The sequence below is a fragment of the Rattus norvegicus genome, chromosome 11 (genome assembly GCF_021556685.1).
Source record: "Rattus norvegicus strain SHRSP/BbbUtx chromosome 11, alternate assembly SHRSP_T2T, whole genome shotgun sequence".
NCBI lineage: Eukaryota > Metazoa > Chordata > Mammalia > Rodentia > Muridae > Rattus > Rattus norvegicus.
This window is the reverse complement of record NC_141544.1, coordinates 56,338,223-56,365,182: the sequence shown is the minus strand read 5'-3', so window position 1 is coordinate 56,365,182 and position 26,960 is coordinate 56,338,223. Positions and strand designations below refer to the sequence as shown.

The following is a 26,960-nucleotide window of genomic DNA, read 5'->3' as shown; positions in this document are numbered from 1 at the left end:
TCCTTTCAAACTTCCCTGATATAGAGGAAAGCAGGACCACAACTGGCTGAGATACCCCCGGGTTTTTTTTAAATGCTCCTCCTGGATTAATAACTAGTTTCCTATAAGTATAGAGACGCTCAGCTGATTGAAGGGACAGTTTCGATGGTAAGCTGCCTGTGTAATTGCCTGTTTCCTCTAAAACATCCTCCCTGTGAATAGATGATACAAATCTTAGTCATCTCAGGGAGAACATGGATCTTTCCCAAGCTGAATGTCCTGTTACTTCTTATAACACCTTTTTATCAGACTAGTGATGTGCCTTCAGGTTCATGCCATTTTCTTCCCAGGGAGTTTTCATTTCTAACCAAAGAAATTAATTTCTATCATAACCTCTACTAAACATGTAATCCTTTGTGTTTGTCTTGGTATTTAGACCATGAAATATTTCAAAATGGCAGAAAAAATGTCTTTGTCATCTCCATTTTCCTTTATAGTATTCTTTCACTCATTAAGACTTGACACACACAAGGACCCACTGGGTAGTACCCTAACCAGGGTAGTTTGGAAACCAAGAGTCTTATTTGTCATGGAAGGGGACCCAACATTAGCAGACTTTATGACAAAGGAATTTTAGAAAATGACATTATCTGATCAGTAGCAGGTTTGGAAGTAGATGTTTTACATTTAGCTTCAAGCCTAGAGAGATGACAGTCTCAGGCCAGTTTTCAAATATTTGCAAATATTTCGGCCTATTGCATATTTGCTTTATTCTGGGAAGGGGCTGCAAATGGAGCTTTCTTTTCATGGTCTCTTTCGTGCCTTATTTCTGTCTAGAGGAAGCTGATCTGAAATGAATCGGAAACTTTAGCATTCCCTTTGTTCTTTGTTAACTCTATTATTAAAACAATATGGAAAGAACTCTAGACTTGGACTCACAACTCTGCGATTCTATTCTCCAATTGACCAAGTTCTCTCATTTGTAAAACAGAAACAAGATCAGCAGCATAGGGTGGTAGTGAGGATTAAAGGAGTTGATCCACATCAAACCTTCCGTAGAGACTGGGCTTTTCAAATGCTAGGTGACCACAAGTGGAGAGATAATAGGGAGGGTCGAGGGTCGTGTTTTTTTTTCCGGAGCTGGGGACCAAACCCAGGGCCTTGCGCTTGCTAGGCAAGCGCTCTACCACTGAGCTATATTCCCAACCCCGAGGGTACTGGTCTTGAAAAACGCTGTGATACTTAGTATGTCTTAGTGGTTTCTGTTCCATCTACATTAAAGAATTACTGGAAAGCCCATGAAGACAGTTAAAAAATATGCAAAAGTATTTGCAAGGTACCTAATAGTAATGTCTGACATTAATGACAGTACTGATGGGAGTGGTCAGTAGGGGCAAGCATAGGTGTGTGTCAGTTTAATCCCTCTAAAGCAGAACTCAGGTCTGAGTCTTACATCTTCCCTTTACTGTCTGTTTCCTTGCATGGAGTCTGATGCACATTGTGACACAGAACAGAGTTTAAAGGAGCTAGCAAAAACAATCAAGTCGCTTATTTTCCTAACCTTGGAGTATCACTTTCAAAACCTGAGAATTTCATTCCACATTTCACAGACCCTTTTACCTACCAAGTCAAGAGGGCCAAGAAAGTTGTTGTTGTAACTTTCTGTTTGTGAAAAGAAACAGCCAGAGCGGGCTGAGGGGAGCTAGATAAGCCAGCTACAAACTTGCAAGTCACTGCTTTTGGGTTTGCTTTGTTATAAAAACACAAAAGACTCTCTGCTGGTTTATTCTTATCACAGGCCGCAGGGAGCTTCCAGGCTGCTGTGTTGGATCCCTAACAAATTCCTTCTATTCTGTTAGCCTTCTGCTCAGAGGCGCTCTTTTGCAAGGGATCCTCAGGCTTAGAAGGATTCAAACCTCAGTTAACCTTTCCTGCTTAATTCCGCTAGACGAAAGATGCTGCAGAAATGTTGATCGGCAGGGAATTTCTGCGGATAATCCCAGAGCCTCACTCTTCTGTCACGCCAGATTTGACCTAATTGAATTCCCCTTTCTTTCCCTTTTCATTAGCACCACTTACACGAAATGAGTCGATGGAAAAAGTCAGGGGGTAAAAGGTAAGAACAGCTTGTTTTTAGTCTTTGCATTACTTAGGATTCATCACCAGTCTCTGGAGGCTTTGCAGCCTTCGCTGTTCAATCTTAGCTGCCTTCTGAATGCTTGTCAGCTGATCAGTCACAAGGTATCAGCTCTGCGAAGTGCCTGGAAGACACTGAGTTAGCCTCAGTCCCTTGCCAAGGAGGGAGCAGGTAATTCAGTCAGTGGTGTTCATTCTGAATAAGTGTTGTGCTCACTGAGTTTTTCTGTAGCTCTCTTGTTAGGGCTGAGCAGAAAACACTTGCCAGCAATCAGTATAATCAGTGTTGGCAAAACACAGATGTTAATGCCTTTTAATCAGCTAGGCTTTTAGAGAACTTGGGCTGAAGCCTGGAATAATCCTGCTTAGCCCTACAATGAATGAATGGTGTACGAGCTTTAAGAATGTTCGTTTTAATTAATGATGGTGACAGAAATGGCAGTCTTGTTCACAGCGATAGAAGAAACCACAGAGTCATGTGTTGTGTGGGCATGTGGGAGTGTGTCTTGACCTCCCCACATGTTTCACATTCTCAACTTGCTTATTATATTTCCTTCTAGCTCCCGTATTATTTAGTAATAAGCCTGGGGCAAGACAATGCTACCAAATGTAAGTGGAGCAAATAAATCATACCACTGTGAAAAATGAGCTATTAATATTTCCTTAGTACACGAGGGAAGTCCGCACTCCTAGACAACCTTGGGTGGACCAAATTGATCAACTCCCTTCCATAACACTGGCCACTTTGTCTGTGGGCCAAGAATCATTCCTTCCTTTCCCTTTCACCACTTCCTGGTAGGAACTATGGATAGGATGCTCTGAAATAGAAGGTGAAGATACTAAAATATCTAGGTCAGAAGTAGTTAAATCTTGGAATCTAGACATCTAGTAAAAAATGAAAGTTATAACTTAGCCTCTCGACTCTGAAAAAAAAAGTTTGTCTAGCGATTAAAGTGAATGATAAAAGGAATTTATTAAATGTGAAACATTAAATAAATGTGGCATTTTAAGAACCATGCTTAGTTATAAACATGGCTTAATGAGTATATTTGGAATTTTAGAATCTCTCTGAGTAAATGAGTGTAAGTACCTTAAGAACCTTTTCCATGGACAGGGAAATAATGGAATGACTGTGAAGAGATTGGTTTCACTGCAATATTTCTGTTTATATTTTTCTTAAGCACTGCTGCTGCCTGCCGTCTTCCCTCCACACCTCTGCAGACTCTCTGCATGTCAAGAGAGATATCACCTCTTCCCACTGAGTTGTCATGCTGGGCCTGTTCTTCCCACTTCTAACTTTAACATACAAATGTAATGGTACCATAACATGATCCATTGCTGTTTCTCTTGGTGTTTTTCTTCTTAGTAGAGGCTCAATATTTTGTCAGGATCATTTGTAGTTTTCTTGAATTTCTCCATTTGAAATTGACCATTTAGTTTCCCAGGTAATGTCAGTTCTTGATTTATTTTATCATATATATAATATTATATATAATAATATATATGTTAAGACTCTCTTAATATACATATATATGCCTATGTGTATATATATGTATGTATATATATATAGTGTTTATTTGAGACTGACCATTTAGTTTCCCAGATAACATCAGGACCTGATCTATCAAATGATATATATTATGTATACATATATATTATACACATACATAGATATAGAGATAAGAGATAGAGATATGTGGATATAGATGGTATAGATAAATTGAAGGTGTGTGTTTGAAACTGACCATTTAGTTTCTTAGGTAATATCAGCTCCTGGTTATTAGGATTTTAAGAAATGATATGTATTATGTATACACACACATTTAGTATGTATGTATTTACACTTAGTATATATAAACTACATATGCATATATAATTTACCTACTTACTCTGAGAGGTTAGGATCTTGACCTTGGATTCAGAGAGCCTGAGTTCATCTGTTGACTCTCTTAATTGTGCGACATGACTTAGATCCTGGAGGTTTAAGCATATCTCATTTATAAAATAAGGATAATATCAGAGACAACATTCTGTAGAATAAAAATGAAGTGAGGGATCTCACACAAAGGGCATAGTGTGAGATTTAGCATACTCCATCAGTGGTAGATATTATATTTAGTAAAGATAATTTTAGATAATTAATAAGAAATTACTAATAATAAGCAACAAAATAGCACCAAATATTATTGCTAAATAAATAGTTAAGAATAAATAATAAAATATCATAATACTTGCCCCAGTCAATATGACTCTTCTTCAACCTCCAATCAGTTTGGGGTTTAAGGTATGTAAAGAGGTTCTGGGATGCCTGTTCTGACTCAGGATGAGTTAATGGCTGATTTCAGAGGTGTTTCTGACATCCACTGCCTTACTTAACCACTTATAGACTGGTGCTAAGCAAGTTAGAAACTTAAGAGCAACCTACTCGGCTAAAAGATTGAGAACTGTTGCAGGATCCTGATTAACATAAAGAAAAGACTTAACCAGAATCACCAAAGTTTAGGAGTCCTTAAAACAATATATAGAGTACTCATGGAAACGAATATGAAATTCCACAAAGTACTCTACCACTAAAGTTTGGAGAAGTAGTTCTCATAAATATTAGTAATTATAATATGAAATCAATTCGATTGTGTAACTCACAAGCACAAGCTGTAATTAACGTTATTTTATAAAATTAGGAATTAATGATCTTCCCTAATAAATAGCATAATCAGCTATACAATAATTATAAGAGAAAGTAGAAAATGTTTTTCTTTGTTTTTTTTATTACTGAATTATAATAGGCGAAGCTGAGAATACATTACCCAAAGGCGTTGTATGTGGCACCCAATCTCTCTTACTGATAATTTTTTATTCTATAAAACTGGACTTCTATTAAAATGCTATAGGTAAAAGTGTTTATATGATTAATTTACCATCGTAAAATTGATATATTCATGCTTCATAGGCTTTTGCCCATTGGTTTTTCACAACTTGAGTGAACCCTATGAGAAGCGGGTGTCCTGTCTTCTTCGGGATGTGGGATGTCCAGTGCGCATGACTAGTGAAAACAATTGGCATTAGGACCAGTTTCCTTAGAACTGTGCCCCAGAGCATAAGCAAAACCAGAGTGAGTGGGCCAGATTGTAGTTGAACCATGGGCCTTAGAAGACTCTTCCTAGTCCAAGTGAGCACAAAGTAAACTGTTACATGTCCAGACAGGCTGTCACAAGTCAGTGGCACATTACGAGGAAATGAACGCTCATAAAATTATCAAGGTCCCGTACTGAGCTGCGCTAGTGTGAAATACACAGAGCCTAGGGCACATGATCCCTGCCTCTCAGGCACCACATTTTTATCTACAAACAGAGCCAGTTCTAGAACCATTATCAAATGCTAGGACAATGCAGTCTTGCCACTAGACAACACAGGATGCTGAAAAATGACTAGATACACACAGAAACTAAAACAAACAAACAAACAAACAAACAAACAAAAAAACTAGTCTCAACTTTGTCTTTCAGTAGTTAAATAGTTATATGGTTTTGGCTAAATATTTTGCATTTTTTTTCTATCCCAGTGTCTTGATTTGAAAAACCAGTTCAGGTTTGAGAAACCATGTAAGGGCCCCCTTTAAATCTAAAAATAGGATTTGCTCGTTTTCACAGGCAATCTTGACCTTCTCTGTTTCTGCCTCTGTCTTCTCCTTTCTGACTCTTTTGTCACACAGATGCCTAAGCTTTAACTAGTAAAGTTTTTTAAAACATGATGCATTCTGTTATTTTGTGCATATCTCTGTTTAATTAGTCAATGAAGAAACACTATTGCCCCTTCAAATCAAGCAGTTGATAGATATCGTGTCCATATCTCTTGAGGCTGTATTTTTGTGGGAATAAAATGAGTTGGGGTTGGTTTTGTTGTTGTTTGTTTGGTTGATTGGTTGGAAGGTTTGCTACACAGAAATAAGGCATAAGAACACTCAGCCCGATTGCCAGAATATTTGATTTTTATTGAATTCATACCTTTCTAGGCTTTTTTTTCTATCTTAAACAACCCTGTAATTTGGAGCAAATATCGTTTCCAGAGATGAGGTAAATGTAATCATTTTCCTTCTGGGTAAAAGACCCTGGTACAGTTTTTACTTTTTGGTACAGTGTTCAATGGGAGTGGCTACAATGCTTAATGGGCTATTTTTTCAAAGCAGCATTGACAGTAAGAATGGTATCCACCAAAAACATCTTACTCATAAATAGTTGGTCTTGTTACCTGCTGTGATATAGCAAAGCTAAGGCTGTATAAGATGAGGACCTCTATATCCTCAGAGGAAGCCCGTGTTCCTATCGTTGAATCCTAGAAAGAGAAAAGTAGGTTTTTACAGATTCTAGCATAGACAACTAGTGCATAAAAGTCGATGCCCTTACTTTGAACCTTTTAAGCATTCCATCTTGGGGAATATGCGGAAGGCAATGTGACCTAAGGTTCACTGAGAATCTAAAGCTGAGATAAGTGTATGTGGGTTCAAGATGCACTTGTATACTTTGCTGTTTCAGGGACATGTGATATTCCTCTTTTTTGTTACCATAGAGATGATGCTGGTATCTACTAGAGTGATTAATTGTGGCTCTGTGGGGAGTTGCATGAACTAATACACATAAAATTTGGAATGGTGCTTGGCATGTAGCAGGACACTCAGTAAATGTTATATACTTTTGCATGTAAGAGAAATTTTCACCCTAGACAAATACATTCAGGACGAATTACCTTATATTCCTGTTAAAGTAAAAATATTTTCTTTTTTTTCCTTTTGGAGGTGAATTGAACCTTTGTCAAGGTTAAAACCATGATCTAATTTTGGTAAGTAGTAACATGGAGACTGTTTGTAAAGACTTCCCTGGATTGGTCACCTTTGTCCTGTGGGCATCAGGTTCCTTGTGCAAAAAAGTACAGAACAGACATTGTAAGGCTGAGCTAATGGTGTCCCAAAATACCAAAGGCCTCAACTGATGCTTCCAGAGATTTTCTCCAGCAAACCGAGAGTGCCAAGATTGAGTGGGCCAAGACAGGGAATTATGGCTCTCTGAAAACCCAGGAGGAGCAGTTCTCAGTCTGCACTTGACATGTCTGAGGGCTTAGAAGACTGTTTTGTGGTACAGCTGAATCCCCAGTGTGCTGTGTTCCCAGGGAAGAAAACCAATAACAACAGATCTCGCAACTCTACCATTTGCTAAATGGGCTTTCTCGCAAGTGGGGCTCTGGGAGGAATCTCACAATTTCCTGCCACTTTGTCTCCAACGGTTAAGCGAGGAGAGCTGCTCACATTCTGGCTTCTTTTCGCTTTCACAGACCATGGGTTGAGTGTGCTTTTCCTTTTTGCTTCTGTTCCAGAGCTCGCTTCTAGGCAGTGTAGCCGTGTGCTCTTAAGCTTCAGATAAAATTTAAGTTGAACTTCCGAGTGTTACCTATCTAGGGAATTGTCACGGAACATTTTTTACCTGTCTCATTGCCAAAGCAGTCAGAATGTGGAGGGACGTGGTAATACTGAAATCAGGTATGGTGTCTGCCCCTGGTGTTGTGTCAGAGCATGATACGCCCATGATTCACACCCAGCTCCACAGATTGGTGCCTGAACTCACTAATATCATTCCTTTTCTCTTTAGTAGATTTCCAGTAGACTTAGTAGTAGGTAGAATGAATGATAGTCAGGCATTCTTTAGGGACTAGACAGCAATTTCTGTTAGGGTTTTGCAATCAAGTCTGAAGATGTTCTGCCTGATAAATACCAATGCTCTAGTGACCTATTTTTATATTTTTGAAGTTCAAAATAGCCTAGGTTTCATCCTCCAGAATGCAGTAATTCATGTTTAATTATTTCTTTAGTCTCACTAGTTCATCTTTGATGTTGGTTTCAATAGTTTTAGGTCTCATTCATCATTAAACTGGATCCCTGTGGCTTGTCAGCTTACTCAGCAGGAGAAAGGCCTGGGAACAGAAAGACTTGTACTAATGATAGTCTTGGCTTTCAGATTGTAATATCATGATTTGGGTCTTCTTACCTATCCAGTACCTAATGTTCTCTCGTCTCTAATTCATTAAACAGTGCCTGAGCTCTCATATATAAGATGTCATGACTGCAATGTAATAATAACTGAGATTTGGGGGCATCATTACTCTATATCGCCAAATACCTGGAAAGAAGTGAAAAAATGATCCTGAGTGTGAATTTCTCTCCATGATAGGTGATAAAATTTGAGTCAAAAGAGATTTTTAAATGATAGCCATGAGTTTTAATTCTTTGATTTAAATTTATGCAACATCTATGTAGCATCTATCTGTCTGTCTATCTATCTATCTATCTATCTATCTATCTATCTATCTATCTATCAACTTGCCTATCTACCTACCTATCTATACACATAATATACAGGGGTTTGGAGATGACTGAGAGAGATATTTGCTTTAGTGATATAAGTATTATTTAAAGAAAATATTTATAAGAAAAATAAGAAAACAATTCCTTTAATAAATTCAGCAAAGTATAACAGAAGAAATAGGGTAAGAATGGGCAAGATTACATTGGGGTACTGTGTCATAAAACAATTTAATGATCTAAAACTAATCCTATTGATTGATAAATTCTAGGTGATCAATACATATTTGCTCCCTTCTCCTTGTTTCGCCATTACATAGACCATTGAAGAGCCCTTGCTTCTTACACACATTCACTCACTATCATACACTATCATACACACACAGTCAGTAATGCTTGGTCAGGGGAGAAGGATGGGTGTGGAGTTGGGCAAGCAGATTGGATAAAGAAGGTATTGAGAATAACATGAACACCGATTTTGAAATACTTCAGGCTGTGTACAAGAATCACATTGCCAATGGGCTGGGAAATGCAGGAGACACAGCTGAGGAAAGACAGCCACTTCCTGGATAGATTGCAAAATAAATTAAATCTTCCTTTTGGTTCCAGAAGCCCAGGGTGTGGAACTAGGACAAGTCTGTGGTTTCTCTGGGACTATGTTATCTATATACTTCATGGATGAGATTCCATTAACACTGTTAAGCACAGTAAAGATGTAGACCTCTCTGAGTGGGTTTGGGTTCATTCTGTTTATTCAGTAACATTCATGTCTCTAAAAAACACACACAAATAGCCAAGTTTCTGCTTATTTTAATATGGTATGAACACAGTATAACTCCAGTGTCATTTTGCACGCTGGTACAATGAAGATTGAAATGCAGAGAATGTTTGAGTTGTAGCCAAATAGCCAATGCTGGTGGGTCCCTTTCAGTTTCCTCTCTGTTAACATGTGGTCATGAATGTGCTATGATGAAACACATGGTTCTGTAGTTCAGTGTGGCTTCTTCATATTAAAGAGACCAAAGTGTTTGAATATGTCTCAAAATCTGTGACACATTCCCTCCCTACCCTTCATTTTTGCCCTGCTATCTGATATATATATATGTATATGTACATATATATATGCATATATACATATGTATATATCAGATCAGAAAGCATACCAAGTGTCTTGCTCTTCTATCTATACATGCCTCAATACCTCTGAACTTGCTCTTGGAATGCCCTTTTTCTCTTGCACAACTGGGATTCAGAATTGAATAAAAAATTAAGCAGAAGTATTCTCGACTTTCTTGGAATGAATTGAAGAATTGTTCCTTGGGGATCATAATTCTGTGTCCTCGTGGCCTTTAAAAAGCCTTTGTAAGTCAGTAAAACGCCAGCATAATCCTTAATGTCTTCTAGAACACTGCACTTAATATACCGATGATTTCAAACCAAGAGTAGCTTACTATTCATTGCAAATTCACTTGCTTTTTTATTCCAACATTTCCCAAAGCGGAGCCTACGTTTTTCACATATCCAGGGTAAAGATCCTTCAGGTTAACCCTGATCTTTGGCAATGATGTCCAAAGGCATCAGAGCTCACTGTCTTTCATAACCCGTGCTAGTGATCCAAGCAGTCTCATTTTTTAAGCTAATTGAACAATTTTAATATGCTGAAGAATATCATCATTTTGAAGTCACCTTTTTAATTAGATTTTTGGTTTTGTTTTATCCTTTATTAAAATATATGCTGTTTAACATTTTTTAAAAAAGGTAAAGACAGCTATGACAAATCAAATATTCAGAGTTTGACTTTTCATCAGCAACAGCATGTTTCTACTAAGATCTCTTCATTTTGAAAATTTCATAATCATGTCCAAAATTTGACACTTTTTCCTTCCTTAAGTATACAGTTTTCCACACCATTCCCATTGACTGCTTACAGAACCTTTGCTCATTATTTAAATTTTAAAATTTTCTCAATGAGTTTTCCTACGTGTCCATGATGTGCACAGATCTCATTCACTCTCATTCCCTTCCCATCTCTATCAAACCCACTTTCCTGCTTCCAGTCCCTTTCCAATATTCATGGCATTCGGTTTGGTTCTGTCACCTGTTTCATTTAGCAGGAACATCAGTGTAACCATTGGGTTAGAAACTACCCACTGGAACCTGGTAGGTCCCCAGAGGGTACACTGGCAACGTACTTCCCTTTCCCCTGAATCTGTCTGTTGCAAATATCTCAGCACTAAGGAATAAAGCCTACTGAGATGCTCCCACTGATGCCTGACTGTTGATGGTCCATTTTTCTGCAGACCCAAGGCAGGCGTCTACAGTTGCTTAGGATTCATAACTGCAATGGCTTTGTCTTCTGGCTTTTACATTCTGCATGCCTACCTTCTTCAATGTTCCCTGAGTCTTAAAGGGAATGCTATAAATGTGTTGTTTAGGACTCATCTCTCATCTGTCACTAATTCTCGGCACTTTGCACATTCCTAGTCTGTACACTCACCACTGTTAACTGGAAAGAGGGGCAGATCTTGACCAGCGGTTGGTCTTGCAATTCATAGCTAGGTAAGACCACTGATGCTTTTTCTCCTCTGGCAGCCTGCTTATGCTTCTGGGACTGTGAAAGCTAGCTAGCTGTGATTTATTTTTTTTGAAAACATTAAAAGTAACAGATACCTAAATTTATAATGTGTCATCACGTTCATTTTCTAACACTTTCTTTTGTCATTATCTTTCTGGGAAGAGAAGTGAGGAACCTCTCTCTAATTCTTCATAAGATTCATGGAGAAACTACATGGATCAGGCAATGTTCTCCCCCCACCTACCCAGAGATTTTTGCCCTTATTTTGAAACTTCTTTCACTAGAGATAAAATGACTGGGATTGCTTTTGTCCTTCAAAATGTAACCACAAAACACGAGAAGAGCAGACGTGTTGAATTTTAAAGGGCAGACTAGATTAAAATGCCACTTAGTTTTGTATTCGTTAAGAAATCTGAGGATATCAGAGGTTAAGACTTAATGGAAGATCATGTGTCTGTTACCTCAAAAGCTCTCAACTGTTTGGAGGCAAGTGAGTTGTCCTGGCTAAGACAGAGAGGATCAGGACTTATTTATGTATGGCCTCCTAAGAACATTGGTATGTACATTTGCCTGGGGGCAAAGATGCACATGTTGGCAACATCTGGAGTCTAAACATTCCCATACATGTGGATATGAATTATAAATAACATTGATTATGAGATGTAAGTGGAACGAGCTCCGTATTTCAGGGTCTTACTTCTAATTCCCATATCCCACTTAGGCTCTGCTTTTAGCTATAGTGCCTCCAGCCTAACACATGCTAACTGAATACCAAAAATGGAAGAAAGACACGGGACAAGCAGTTTTATAAGCATTCCTTCATATTTGTACTGTACTAGTGTTCTGGTTGGTTGTTTATGGATTTTTTGTCAACTTGACATAAATCTAGAGTCATTTGGGAATCCCAAGTGAGAATATGCTTCCATAAGGTTATCTTATAGGCAAGCTTATCAGGCATTTTCTTGATTGTTGATTGATGTGTGAGGTCACTGCGGCAAGTGCCACCTCTGGGTAGGTGTTTCTGGGTTATATGGAAAGCAGGTTGAGTAAGCCATGGGCTCAACCTCAGTGCCTGCATCCAGGCTCCTTCCTTGAGTTTTTGCCCTGACTTCCTTTTGTGATGGACTGCAATAGGGAAGTGTAATCATTGTCTATCTAAGTTACTTCTGATTATTTTCATTATTATTACCGCAACAAAAACCTAACTAAGACAATTGGCTTTAACAGCAAAGAGTCTGAAAGAAACCTATTTGTTCATTAAACGGAGACTTTTCCCCCCAAATGGAGACCCAAAGAAAATCAAATTATAACAAGCACACAACATATATCTATAGTAAAAGAGAAGACAGAAACTGATGCTTCTATCCCCTGTCCCCCCACATAATCCTTGTGCATGTAAAAACATTTTTTGGTGGCTAAACAGATGGCTCAGCTAGTGAGAGCATTTGCGGCTCCTGCAGGAGACTCAGGTTTGATTTCCAACATTTGCATGGAGCCTCACTACCACCTGTGACTCCCACTCCAGGGTTTCAGATTTCTTAGCAAACAAACAAAAAAAGTGGCATTTAAAACCATCCTGCTCTTTAAAATTCAACCACTCTGCCCTTCTCCTGTTTTGTGGTTATATTTTGAAGGACAAAGGCAACTGCAGTCATTTCACTTTTAATGAATGCAGTTTCAGAACTCTGGCCTCAGTGGACACTGTGCACATGTATACATATGTACATACAAGCAAATAGTAACATAAAATGAAATAAATATATCTTTAAAATATGTATTAATTTTGGTCATGACAAGTTTTTAGAAATAAGCAAAAAATAAATGGCAATAGTTACCTTTTTAGCAAGCAGCTGAGATTACAGAATGAATAGGAACCTTGTCTTTTATGTATCATTTATGTACAATATTCCTGTCCTACCTGTGACATATACATAGCTCATTAAAGTGTGGTAAGTGACATAGAAACAAAGCTGTTTCTTGTTTTGAAACTTTTGTCTTTTCTTGTCTTATTATCGCGTTAGTACTTCTTTATCCATTTGATTTCAGAGCTGATACCCTTCCTCTGTAGCTGTCATGGTAGGACAACATGCAAACTATAGTCTTATGTGTCCTCACCACTTGGCTTTTATTTAAGTTTGCCTGGTGGGTAAGACTGCAACAATAATGGAAGTCAGAACCGGGCAGACACTTGGGAGAGTCTTTCCCCTTGCTGCTGGGAAACAGATCTGGTTGCTTCTACTCCTCCCTCCAGTTCCACCCAAGGCTAGGCTTCCAACAGGCAACCTGCTGTACCCTAGCACCCTTGGTGAGCACAGCTCTTGTCCCACTGAAGGCAAGAATAGCATCCCTTCCTTTGTCCTCCTGTCTCAAATGCATCACCAGTTTTCTGCTCTTACTTGCTCCTTTGGGTTATTCTAGCACCTCCTAATTATTTTCTATATCATGATACAAGTCTTTGTATTTGGTTGTATGTTGGAATTTTGTTTTTCTTAACCAGGCATCAGTTGATCAATTCCCTAATGAGATGTCTTAGGGTGGGGAGGCGGGAAGGGGTGGGTGGATGGGTGGGGGAACTCCCTCATAGAAGAAGGGGAAGGGAGGATGGGATAGGGGCTTATGGACGGGAAAGGAGATAACATTTGAAATGTAAATAAAAAATATCCTATCTTTCCAAGGAATGATGGATCTTTGCTGCCACATTTCAGCTAGTAGGCTACAAGCACAAAAGTCATGGCTGATGAGCCATGGGGCACCCAGCACTGATGACAGGGTCTGGTCCTGAGCCCATCAGCATGCTGCTTACACTATTGGGAGTCACAGAGGGTGCTGTAGCTGCATGAATGCTTTAAGCACAAAGGTCAAATCTGGTGAGCCTTTAGGCACCATACATACAGGAAAGGGAGGTGTGCGGCAGCAGGGGTTTGTACAGAACCTATTCCCCATCCTCATCCCCTCTTACCGACACCCTGCCTAGCCACAAGATCACCTTGACTCTGGGAAACAAGAGGGAATCTGAGGAGTTTCTGCAATGGTCCAGTTTTTATGGTGCTTTAGAGGCCAGAGGTTTTGAGCTGTTTGGGTTATGTGTGCATACGTATGTGTATGTGCATGTGCATGTGTATGTTATGTATGTGTATGTGTATATGTATAAAGAGAGGTGGAACTGGGAACATGAAGGCAATGACAGATGTAAGAGAGGGGTGTGGTGGGCGGGGGAACACATTACTGCTGAGTAGGGCAGACAGGGTGGTGTGCAGCAGCTTAGAGCTGGCGTATACTCATCCCCTGAACACTCTGTCCAGCCACGTAATTACCCTGATTCTGAGCAAGGATAGTATGTCCAAGATGGAGAACGTTTCATTTCCAGGATTGGATTGCCTGGAAAGACCCCTATGATCAGTACTGCCCCTGGAGGACACTTTGGTATCTGTGGCCCACTGTCCCAGGCCATGATAAGTCTGAGATTCATGAGGTCTATAGAAGCTGGGTGCCATGTTGATGTCCTTGGCCTAAGTTACCACCAAAGGCCATGTTGGTGCCCATGGTCTGTGCTGCACCCTGAAGCCATGGAAATGTCACCAGGCTGCGTTTCTGCAGAAGGCCATGTCAGGATCAGTGGTCCTACTATAGCTGGGGGCCATGCTAATGTCCATGACTCATGTTACTATCAAAGGCCATACAGAAGTCTTTGCTCTGTGCTGCAGCCTGAAGTCATGTTGATGTCAGTGGGCCATCCATGTTGCTTTCTGGGGCCATGTTGATGTGAATGGCCTGTGCTGCTGCCTGAGGTCATGTTGATGTCCTTGGCTTGTGCTGCTACTGAGGGCTCTGGTGGTGTCTATGGCCCATGCAGTGGCAAAAGTCTATGTCCTCCCTCTGGAGACCATGTTCACATCTGTGGCTCGTGCTGTCACCAGAGACAGTATGTAAGTCCAGGATCCATGGCCCCTGCTGGCTGTATAGGAAAAGGAATCTACTTTTGCCATGGTACTGATGACTGCAGACTTGTGGTTAAGAAATACGGGCATAGAAGGCTTCTGTGACAACTCCTAACCCTTTCTCCCCCTACTCCAAAAAGTAACAGCCTAGACAGACAGAAAGCCATGGAAGAAAACTCCTAAAAAAATGACAAGGGTGTTGAAATGTAGTTCTCCACAGTGGATGACTTCTGTTCAAGGTAACGGTGGGGACAGACTCTGTTTTCTTTAAAGTGCAGGCCACCTGGAGCTTGACCATACTCCAGTAAATATATGGGCAACACAAATTGAACCTTTTTTTTCTATCCTTCTTTTTGTTGGGAAGGGAGGGCAGAGAAGTCATAGGGTTTGGGGTGGATCTTAGAGGATTGGGGAGTGAGGGTGCTTGGGGTTCATAATATGAAATTCCCAAATAATCGATAAAAATATTATGAAAGATATTATAGAAAGTATTGGAGGCAATTGTACATTTTTTTGCAATTGTTCCATGTAGTTTTGTGTGTCACTTAAATTACTTTGTTTATCTTGTGGTTGTGTAAATACTATTCTATAACAACTTGTCTCTGAACTTCTTCCTCATCTGTAAACAAGGCCATTCTCCTAGAGATACCTATTTGCTAAACAATAGTCTGAGAACGCAGTTGGGGGGAAAGCAAGTGTGGGCAGCACAAATCTTTGTTATGATTGTGCTTCAATTTCCTTTCTAAAATTTCTGTCAGGAGACAGTTGTGTTTATTTCCCTCCTGGATAGGCTTATCAGTTTATTTGTCTTCCATAGCAATGTCTTGGGAAATAAATGCTTATTAAACTTACTTCACCCCCTTTGAACTGTGACTTTAAAACAACCACTCTGCACAACTTGCTATTTCAAACAAGCAATGAGTGATTGCTGCACCTTAGGGCAGTGTCCTCTTCCTTTGTAGAATTCCATTCTCTGCCTGAGGTCTGTTAAGGCATGCGTCTGTTATGCTCAGTTGAAACCAAGTCTCACCATATTCCTCATCATTTTGAATTTGATGTTCGAAGCCAACCATTGAACTAATAATGGGGCTCCCATTGGAGGAGTTACAGGAAGGATTGAAGGAGTTGAAGGGGTTTGCAACCATAAGAACAACAATACCAACCAACCAGAGCTCCCAGGGACTAAACCACCATTCAAAGAGTACATATGGATTGACCCATGGCTTTAGCTGCATATGTAGGAAAGGATGGGCTTGTTGGGCACCAGTGGGAGGAGAAGCCCTTGGTCCTGCCAAGGCTAGACACCCCAGTGCAGGAGAATGTCAGGATGGGGAAGTGAGTAGATGAGTGGAGGAACACCCTTATAGAAGAAGAGAGAGGGGGGATGGGATAGGGGGTTTATGAATGGTAAAGGGGGATAACATTTGAAATGTAATAAATAAAATAATCCAATAAACTCATTCCTATAAAAAATGAATTTGCTATTGTAATAGCTAAATATAACTCAAGGTGAAATCTCCCTGTTTTTATTCAGAGTCGTAGAGAGTGGAATACGAGATAGATACCTTTACTTTTCAAGCTTTAACTGGAAGTCTTAGGACATTGGCTAACAAATTTATAATGCAGATTTGGATCCCACCCCCATGGTTTTTGACATAGGAAGTCTAGTTGGGCTTTAGAGTTTTAACTGATATACATTTCGGGGCAGTGTTAGCATGCTTTGGTATGGAACTCCAAGTGCAGACTGCATTTAATAGCACAGCCATCTCTGGACTTCCCCTAAGCAGGCAATAGATTGGAATTCCCAGTCATGGATTCCCTTTAAAATTGTGCTTAGGGAACCTAGCATGTTTTGTGATGTTGCTGTGTAAAGAATTTCTAGTACCAATGTTTATGACCACTGGCACAAGGGGAAAAGCTTTATTCATTTATTTCCCCTCAAATAATGAATTTCAGCACAAGTTGATTCAAGTTTCCCCCACTTTGCAATCAGCCTCAGTTTTTTCTACATGTCATCAACACACGGTCTTGCATGTTTATGGTGAACATGAGCAGGCACAGCTTTGCTTCGAAGTCTAATCACAGCTTTTGGGCTCTAAACCACTTACTCATTAGATCTCTGATGTATCAGAGTGTCCTTTGATGCTTGTCTAATAATACCCCACCTGAATGCCTTTCACTTTGGCTGATCCATTTTCCAGTTTGACACTTTAAAGGCTTCTTCGTTCCCATCAATGTTCCTCCTTCCCCCAGCATAGGATGGAGATTGGCTTAGTCAATGCCATGATTCTTTGGGCAAAAAGGTCAAAAATCTCTTGAAACTACGATTCAAGTTCTTCTAGAGAAAGCTAGAGATGTTAGAGGTAGCGAATTATTTCTCTCTGTCCCTTTGACTTTCTGTCCCTATCTGTCTCTCACTTCTCTTTTGGTGTTGAGGATCAGACTATGGACACTTGCTACCATTAGAGCTCTGATTAAATAGTAATAAAATCTACACTTCTGTAACTTTAGTTGGGAGAAGGACTTAAAATGTGACGTTTCAGGAGCTGTATCTCAAAAAATGATTTCACCTATTGCTTGCTGACTATAAGCACTAATTTCCCCCCAACGGTGGCATTTCTGCTGTTTATCTATTGCAAGCTATGGTACATTGTGAGTACAAACCTGAGTCCTTGTTGGGTGCTAAAGCAAAAGTCTACTGGAAATGCTATCTATATCAATGATGTGTTCTAATGACTAGAAAGTATTATTATTCTCTTCCAACAAATGTATGATGCTGTCAGTTTGCTGAGAGAATGGGACCTTAGTCTTCACGGAAACTTCAGAAGCATTTATGGACTATATACACAGAGTGTATGTATGGAGGTTATAGACAAGCATTTGAGGGAAAACATTTGAAGATATGTATAGTTGTCCTGAGAGCCTGAAGAGAAGGACGTGGCAGTCTTTTCAATTTTTGCAAGCTTTTTTCTTTAAAGTCCCTATCTAGTAGACTGAGCTCATGACTGTTTAGATAAATATAAATGTCCTACAGATGGACACCCTCATGATCAAGAGGAAAATGGATTAGAATTAAGTAGGAAATTTGCCTTAAACATCAGCTAACACAAATGAAAACCAAGATGGTTAAATAGCGAGATGGCGGCACCTAGCTTTTCAGCATCTCATTGTTTATCTGAGGCTTGATCCCTGGGCTTGTATGCATGGGACTTCCATGGAGGTGCTACAGTTTGCTGCCCTGAATCCTCTTCACAGCCTGGCTAGGCATTGCAGTCTCCGTCACTTACATGCAAAGAGCATTTTTTCCTTATGTGGTATAAAGGTTCAGGTCAAATCATAGATTTATTCAGTGATGTGACTGTCCTGCAGATGGCAAGTACAGGAACTTCCTGGTATGTGTGTGTCACTTCAGTATTGTGATGTTTCAGTTTCCAGGAAGGAGTACAGACTTTCACACATGGGACTGCAGAATTCTGTTGCAAACATCCAATGGACAGTCTCCACCCCTTTACAGTCACACCTAATATTTTCTTTTCTTTCCTTTTGTAAACTTTAGTTTGCTTTGTTTTTTTTGACACTTTTGATTCTACATATATAAAGTCCATTCTAATTACCAATAATCCTCCCTCTTTAACGTCCTTCCACACCTCCTCCTGCAAATCCCTTCCCCAGATTCATGTCCTGTGTGTGAGAGCCACTGAGTTTAAGAGTTGTTTGTGCGGCTATGGGACCCCAGCTTCATATTATTTTTTCTCATGTTCTATTGTGTTACAGAAATCTGCTTATTATTCTCACTCAGAACATGAGGATATGAACAGTTATGGCTGCTGGTTTACGGACAGATTGTGCTTGTCACAGTGCTACTACACTGCAGGCCTTGGTATCTACATACCATAGATCAGAGGCTAAACTTTAAACACGAGATTTTCTAGCTAGTGTGTGGAGCTGCCAGTATTCAGAATTATGTTTGTCTGACTCTAAACCTCTTCTCTGCCTCCCTTTATGATATTTAACTTTATTCTTCCTTAGGCATGCAGAGTAGAAGCAGAGATCGCTTTCCTTTGCTTTCCTAATGTTCTACTGTGGCCTTTGGTCAAGTCGCTTGGGGGTACCAGAGTGATTTACTACTTTCAAGAGACCAAAGCAAATAAAGGACGGCTACCTATGGAGTTCAAAAGTGATGTATGCTTTGCCGTTATGATTTGTCAAGCCAAGTGATGGAGATTGTGCCCACATAAATCTAGCTGACGCAAAGCTGTCCACAGCTTAGGGGCCCGGATTTTGCACAAGTGAACTTAAAGCTTAGGATAAAGGCATCTGACTCCACACAGGGGCTGACCAGTTGAAAATGCCTGCTGTCCTTCACAAATCTCAGAGATTTGATCAGGGAAGCAGCAAGCGGATTTAGCTTGGCATGCGAGGCTTCGCAGTGAAAGCATTCCAAGTATGCAACCTAGACTTGTTTTTCCCCCCAAAAAAGGACTAATATGGAAATCGTGGCTCATAGAGACCACTCCGGAAGTTCTTCACATTATTATGAATGCCATTTTTTTCTCATAATCTAAATGTACATGCAGGGCAGTTAATAAAATATTCTAGATATGTGTTTATTAAAAGTCAGAGTTGGGGTTAGACTATCGTATCAGAGTATCAATGGTAGTAAAAGCAAAATTCATTGAGGCAGAGAGAGCACACATGAGAACTAGTCTGAGTGCTAAGTCACAAGATTAAACGACTCTTCTGAAACGAGAAGCAAACTCCTTTACAAGGGCTGTCTGTCACATTGCTGAACTTTTTTTAAAGCCTTTTATTTGTTCTTGGGAATTTCATTTCATGCAACCTAGTCCCACTCATTTCCCCCTTCCCCAAACACCCACACTCTAACCTGCAGCCTTCCCCCATAACAGAGAAAAAACATCTCATTGTGGAAGTTCTAGTATTTCATACTGTGTCCCACAGTACACCTGTTTGTCTATACTTCTCTTCTTGAAAACGCTTATTGAAATAACTTGTTGGTCTGGTACGAAGCTTCTGGCTTCTGCTAATTTATCGACACTGGAACTTCACTGGGACTATCTCTGGTAGGATATCCTGTGGTAGTCCTGTGTCATGGAGAACCATCTGCAGGCCCTGCCTCCTTAAGCAGTCCAGCAGTTCCTCCATGAGGTAAATGTTGGGGTGGACTATTTCAAAGCTCTGGGCCTGAGAAGTAGCTGAGATGGTCAGCCCCCTGACTCCCCCACTTTCAGGCACACAGGGCCAGCTCACCAGCAACCCTTGAAACAAGGGCTATCTCTATCCTGCTGCCCAGGCAAGGTGCGACGCCAACTTTGAGTGATGCAGTCAGTGAGGGACAAAGCCAGTTCTCCCACTCTCATGACTCTGGGGTCAGCTTTCCATCCTGCCACAGATAGTAAGGGACAGGGGTGAGGAGGCAGAGGGCTCCCTCATGTCTACATTACCTCCCAGCAGACAAGAGGTCGGGCCGGCTCATCTGCAAACCCCACGTGTACGGTCAGCTCTTCTCTTGCTGGTCAGGTAAGGTGCAGGACGTGCCCTCCTGCTGTCACGTCCCCAGGACAGGTCTCCCACCTGCCTCCGGTGGTGAGGGGAGAGTGGGGAGGAAGGTATTTCTCTCTTGTCCGCAACACTGCAAGGAAGACGAGTGGTAGGGCCAGCTCATATCCCAGGGCTGGCTCACTCGCCATTCCCACATCATGCAGGGCCTACTCTCCCTGCAGCTGGCTAGGGGCGGGGTCAGCTTTCCTGCTCTCACATCCCCAGGGTCAGTTATTCCAGGATGCCCGGGTGATGGGTAGGGCCAGTTCTCCACAGCCCCCAGACATGAACATGTTCCTGGGCTGCAGTCCAGAGCTGGCACATCCGGGACCCAGACATGGCCCCCAGTGGCAGCACAAGCCAGAACCCTATGTCTCATCAGTGGCTACTCACATCAGGCTGCTTCTCAGTACCTTCGAATGTCCAGTTCTGCCTCACTTCAGTGTGCCCACACCCCCTCTTTTCTATTTCTCCACCACTTACTTGCTCCTCCTAGTGGCTCCTGGAGGTCTCTGAGTATCTGCAGTGGTCTCAGAAATGCTATATTCTGCTTGTGCATTATGGCACCGGGAAGGGGTCATCTCGGACACCATCTACCCACCAAGGCCTACAGGGTGCCAGACTGGTGGTCGTCTTAGGCTAACTTCTTGTCCAGGCCCGATGGCACTGGTCTGGTGGTTGTCTCAGGCTTGCTTCTCAGCAGGCTTTTCCAAGTGGAAAAAGACTCTTTGGAGGGTCTGCTCTGTCTGTCTCATTCCCCTCCGGGGTCCATGGTCCCAGGCAGGGTTCTTCTGGTCTCAAGCTTGCTCCATGTTCTGGGATCCTGCCTGGGCCTGCCTGGTCAGGTGGAGTGGAGGTCGTCTCATGTTTGCTTTTCAAGGAAATGTTAGGCTACTAATTATTCAGATGTCCATAAGTCAGAATGCTGAGAGTAATCATAGCCTCTCTCCTCTCTGCCACCTTCTGACTTACATGTGACACAGCAGCCATACCTGCAAATGCCTCTAGGGGCAGGCACATTGCTGATCTTAATTTGATCAGAGTCCATGAGGACAAAGGAAACCAGAGCATTTTGTGAAAGCAGTGCAAAATATAAATATAAAAATAACTACTGAGCTTACAGAAATCAGAATTTAAACACTACTCTTTTGTAATATGAAAAGTTGTGTCACTGACATTTATTCACAATAAATATATCCAGAGTATTCTTACAGATTATTTAGGACCAGTGAACAGACACAACAAAGATCCAAGGAGAAGGGACAATAAATTTACTGAAGCTCTTGAATCTGTGAGTGTAACGGAGTGGCTGTTCATGCTCCCCACCTCACCCCAATTTACATGCCAGAATCCCAAATCCCCATGTGATGTCTCAGGCTAGACACTGATTGTCTCTCTGAACCCTCATGTTTATGGCCTGTCTGACTGGTCAATGGTGTGTGTAGAGACCTATTCTTGTTGATCCACTACAGGCCTATTTCTTTTCTTTCCAAGTTGTTCTATGGCATGTGGGGTGTACAATTAAACTAGCATGTGCCACTTGTATCTGCAGGTTTGTCTCTCTGGGTGTGCAGGAATATAGACTGTTCCTTACTCATCACTAAGGATGTTCATGTATGCTGATATTGCCTGATGCTTCGTTTTGTCCTAGAATGGAAGAAAAGGTAGATTAAGAGGCCGAGAAAACAGAAAAAAGGATGACTCCCATTTGTTTCAAGGGATTCTCCTTTTGTTATAGAAAAGAGGGAGCATATGGCTGGCAGGGCTTCTAGGGGGTCCTTTGGGAAGATCGGGAAGAGCTGGAGAAGGTCTGCTCTTGCAGCCTTTAGTTTGGATGCTGGAACTTCGAGAAGCAGATCTAATGTCTGGCGTGTTGGAATTCCCAGGGCCAAAGATATAAGAGAGCTTTTTGAGTTTGAAGATAAACTCCTTAAAGTACTGTGTGGCAGCTCTAAGGCACCAAACTTCTTCCCGGAAGTTTGTGGCCACAGACGACTGATCGGCCATCAGATTAAAGCATTGATAGTGTCTGATTCAGAAGGTCAGGTGGATCGCAAACCCTGTACGATTCCTATCTTTATTGTGAAAAGCTGCCTTCTAGTACTAAGGACTAGGTTGGGGACTGGATTGTTCTAATTATAGGAAAAGCCAAAATTATCTATAGCAGAGGCAAGGAGTGTCGTGGCTGGTGTTAGCCAGATTCACTTTCATTTTGGAGTGAATGACCCAGGCTGCAACCTATAGAGAACAGCATGGGACGTCGAGAGGCTGAACCTCAGAGGACATGTGGGAAGAGGGCACCCTGACCCCTTTACTTTCTACTTATTGACAGGGTTTGAGTTTCTATGAGGTCAGTGTGAGAGATAATACAATGTGTTATCATTTGAAACTATTTGCATTAGTCATGATCCAACCCCTCCCCCCCAAAAAAGAAAAGAAAACAAAAGAAAAAGAAGAAGAAAAAAACAAAACTATCTAACAGATTTAAAACAATGGAGATTTCACAGAGAAACTTCATTATATTTACAACAGAAGTCTTGAGAAACCAATAGAACGCCAGAGAAGCAACTTATGTATTAACAAGGAAGGAAGCCATAGCAGTCGACACCAAAGGGGAACTTTTGTGAGATTCCTAACTACTGCTGGCCTTTTTTGTTGTTGAGGCCTGCGTAAGCAGAGTCAGAAGTATTCAGGCTTTTCAGTGTCCTCTTTAGTTAACACTCATTACCTAATGCTATAAATACACTGGAAACTTGGGGCGGGGGGAGATAGTTTGCAAGGGTCAGTGTCTATGACTCCCGTCGTAGAACAGAATAGGGAGCAGGAAAAAGACAGGGTGACAAATCCTGTCCTTTAGCCCTCTGAGCAGTATGATAGAGGAAAAATTCTGTGTGCATGTGTATGTGCTGTGGAGTGGTGATTGGGAGGGTGCAGGGTACATGGAACTGAGAGAAAGTCTTAACTTTTCTTCCAGAAGAGCTTAAGTTTATGCTGGCTTGATACTCAACATTCAGACCAAGAGATCATATTCAATGTGAATTCATTTCACAGACTTTAATAAACACTAGGCTCTGCCACAGTTCAGATGGGCTTATCTCAGACTATACTCCAGATGAGCAGTAGCAAATAGATTTTTATCCCCAACTGTGCCAGATAACTGAATTAAGAGGCGCTTCATTTTGAAGTGGAAATGCTAGGACTCGGTTTTGTTTTATAGTAATCAAGGAAGCATTAATCTGAGAGAAAGCAGATGTATTTAGTTTAATTTATTCATAAGTTGTCACCAGGAGGATAGACAACCTTGTTCACCCAGAATACAAATTGGCTTAAAGGTTTGCTGAGAAATAAACTATTAAGAGTTGAAAATGCTTAATTAGCCTTTTCCCCCTTTCATTTCTTTCTCTTACTTTCTCTCTTTTCAGCCAAGAGAGACAGTACTGAAATGTCATTAAAAAAATGTTGATTTTGCAGTATTTCTTTGCCCTTGAGAACAGGAAATACCTAAAATTCTGTGAGTAAGATGGCGCTTATGAAATTTCTCATGTAATTTCTGTAATGAGGTGGATTAAATACATTTGGGTGAGCATTCGTCCCAGGGGACTTTGTCATCTGAAGCACCAGACCCATTGTCCTTCCCTTGCAATGCTTTGTCTCCCATATGTTACACAATTACACTTAAGGTCAAGGAATGAGAGTAACTGAGTCTGTGCTGGTTTTGGATTTCATATTCCTTATGAATGTGAAACAGATTAAAGAGAGGACACTCGAGAAGTAATGAATTCCAACAATAATATCAATTGTTGTAACAAAAAGGCCAAGCAAGTTACTTCTCAAGAGCATTAAAGTGGTAGCCACAATTTTTTTTTCTCTTTTGAGGGAGAGACACTGGGCTAGATAGAAATAACAGTGAGCCTTTTGACGACCTCCCAAACTACCTAAAAAGTCTGTCTTACATGGGGAAGCCTAGTCACTGGAATCATGGAATTGGTTTAACAATAATTCACTGAATAATGTTGCACAGAGGCCCAACATAAAGTCTGCCATTCCTATGCTATTTTTACACAGGTGGGGACAGACTAGCCTAACTTCTTGGTGGTTAGTCACGTGAGATCCATGCTAGATGTTCACACTCATCCTCCCTAGCTGCAGATAACTAACTTGTTATATTCCAGTGAGAACAAATTGCGAATTCCATGCGAATGAAATGTTTAGCAATGTCTAGGAGGAAGAATGTTCATTATCCAGTGGACAGATGAAAGTGATCTCCGCCACAGTTATAGGCATTTGTCAACAATAGATGAGAGTGATACACGAAGCATCATGGATTAGTGATGTCAGTATGGGCATTGGAATTAAGGGAGTCATGGTGTGTCTATTCTCAACCTGTCCCTCTCCTCTCTGTGAGGTACATAAGCTACTCTGTGAATGACTCCCTGGGCTTCCTTAAGATGATCCGAATTTTTCCTGAAACTGGCACTAGACGTAGTGCCAGGCCACAGAGGGTGGGGAACAGCACTCAGGATTTGTACCTCAACTTCTGCTCTAGGGGCAGTCAGTGACTGTTTCTAGTGTAGTGGTCTAGCTCCTCCCAGTCTGTTCTCTCAGAGTTCCAACTCCCACTGTCTGAGACAGAGAAACTGACTGCCAGTTTCTACCTTCTTTCTAGTGACAACTCATTCCTTTTTCTATCCAGCTCTGGGGATCACTCAAGTCTCTTCCAGTTAGATCCCACAGTTGGCTGCTTCCCTTCTGATGACTGCTTTTGGGCTCTTGTAACATGTTTGTGAGGAATGGCCCATTGTAAATGTTCTCTGTGGCGTTACTAGGTACAGCCACTGTGTACTGTGCTGTTTAGGACACGGAGTCTGATGGGTGTGAGTTAATGTCTATGTTTGACTTTGATAGGCAAGGCATACAAGCCATTAAAGCTGTCCAAGGATGTTTCCTCACCCATATAGTAGGACAGCTCCTGACCTCCAGCACTTGTAATGGAGCTTAAATAATGTTCCTATCATGGTAACTGGCACATTGAAAGCATGCAATAAATCTTAGCTTTTAAGCTTATGAGTAAAAGAAAAAAAATAAAACAAAACTGGGCACGGCTCTCTAAACTTTCTAATACAGAGACTCCTAGGGAAAGAAGAAAAGCATCATGATTCTATGAGTAAAGCATCCATTTAAGAGGGTGTGTGGGTTGTTGGAAAGGTCACAGAATACAAATTGGAGTTGTTTGGACATACTGTCTATGGAGAAGAGCAGATTGTCTGGGACAAAAAGATGAGACAAGGGATTCCAAGGAAAGGGTCAACGGGGAGACATAAGTAAGTGTTGGCTGGAGGTCCTTAAGGCGTGCCTGTGGAACAAGTAGAGTAGGCAGAAGTAGTTACAAAAGCCAAGGGCACAGAAGGATACTTCTGGCTGTGGGAACTGTCAGCAGATTAATGTAAACCCAGAATACCCAGGGAGAAAAATCCCTTGTGCAAAAGAAAGCAGTCTTGCTGGTTCTCCGTTTGCCATGCATGTCTGCTAATATACTTCTAGCATGCTCCCAGAACTCTTCTCTGATTGCCGACTGACCACTGAGTCAGCAAGGAGGGCTTGAAAGCTTGTCCCGTGTTTAGAACCACATCCAAGGTAAATATTCGATCATTGTCCAAATTTTAATTGATTTATTATATTTTAACTGTATCTATTTATTAGAAATGTCATACAGGGAAATGCTTCCATTGGTGCAATGGGATTTGTATGATATGATGGACCCATTTGCATAGGGTCCTGATGGAAAAACAGTTTGGCAAGAGTGGTTACAATGTGACGTGAACTTGAAAGGCAATAGGTTTGCAGCTATTGCTCATTAAATAAAATGTGTGGTGAATCATCACATCAGCAATAAGAAGTGACATATTTCTCAAAAGTTTAACAAGGTAACTACACAGAAACAACAGGACACATTATGAAATAATGAATTTCAAACTAGTAAATGTGATACAAACATGCAATAATACTTTTATGCTGAAATTACTTTAAGAACCATATCAAGAGTTGACATTAAGTCATGACTCAGAATTTTAATTTTATAAAGGAGGGAGTGTCAGGTATTTGTTTCTTTGATTTGTATCTCAGTGAATTATGGTGTACTCGGTGGGGCTGGAAAATAAAAATCCAAAGCCGACTTCAATCTGCCTTTAATGATGCTGCATTTGGTTGCAATGCAAACACCTGAGTTTAAAGGTCTTAGTGGATACATCATTCTCTGTACAAAAACAGATACAGGTTTCCAGAGGTTTGCTTTTTTTTGACCACAGAGAAAAGAAAACTACCCCCATCCCCTGTTGTCTCACTTTCTCTTCATCTATAGACTGCATTGGTACTAAGGGAATAACATGTGAAGCTCCTTGGGGGTAAAACTAGACAGAGAACACCC

General features: G+C 40.9%; 1 long non-coding RNA gene and 1 other non-coding gene across 7 annotated transcripts in view; one reads left to right on the top strand and one right to left on the bottom strand.

Moving 5' to 3' along the window:
- Positions 1-1,822: 1,822 nt before the first annotated feature.
- The window catches only part of LOC148002574 (uncharacterized), a 186,915-nt gene continuing 161,777 nt past the window's right edge, over positions 1,823-26,960 (top strand). For 4 of the 6 annotated variants that reach the window (XR_015633390.1, XR_015633396.1, XR_015633392.1 and 1 more), the window contains exon 1: positions 20,089-20,143. This is a non-coding gene — a long non-coding RNA (uncharacterized LOC148002574). Of the gene's footprint in view, positions 2,096-20,088; positions 20,144-20,383; positions 20,516-26,960 lie in introns of those variants that run through there. The other 2 variants (XR_015633395.1, XR_015633394.1) reach the window with 2 other exon arrangements.
- LOC120095745 (small nucleolar RNA SNORA17) lies at positions 21,419-21,551 on the bottom strand. Its single transcript, XR_015633799.1, has one exon. It is a non-coding gene; the product is annotated as a small nucleolar RNA SNORA17 (small nucleolar RNA).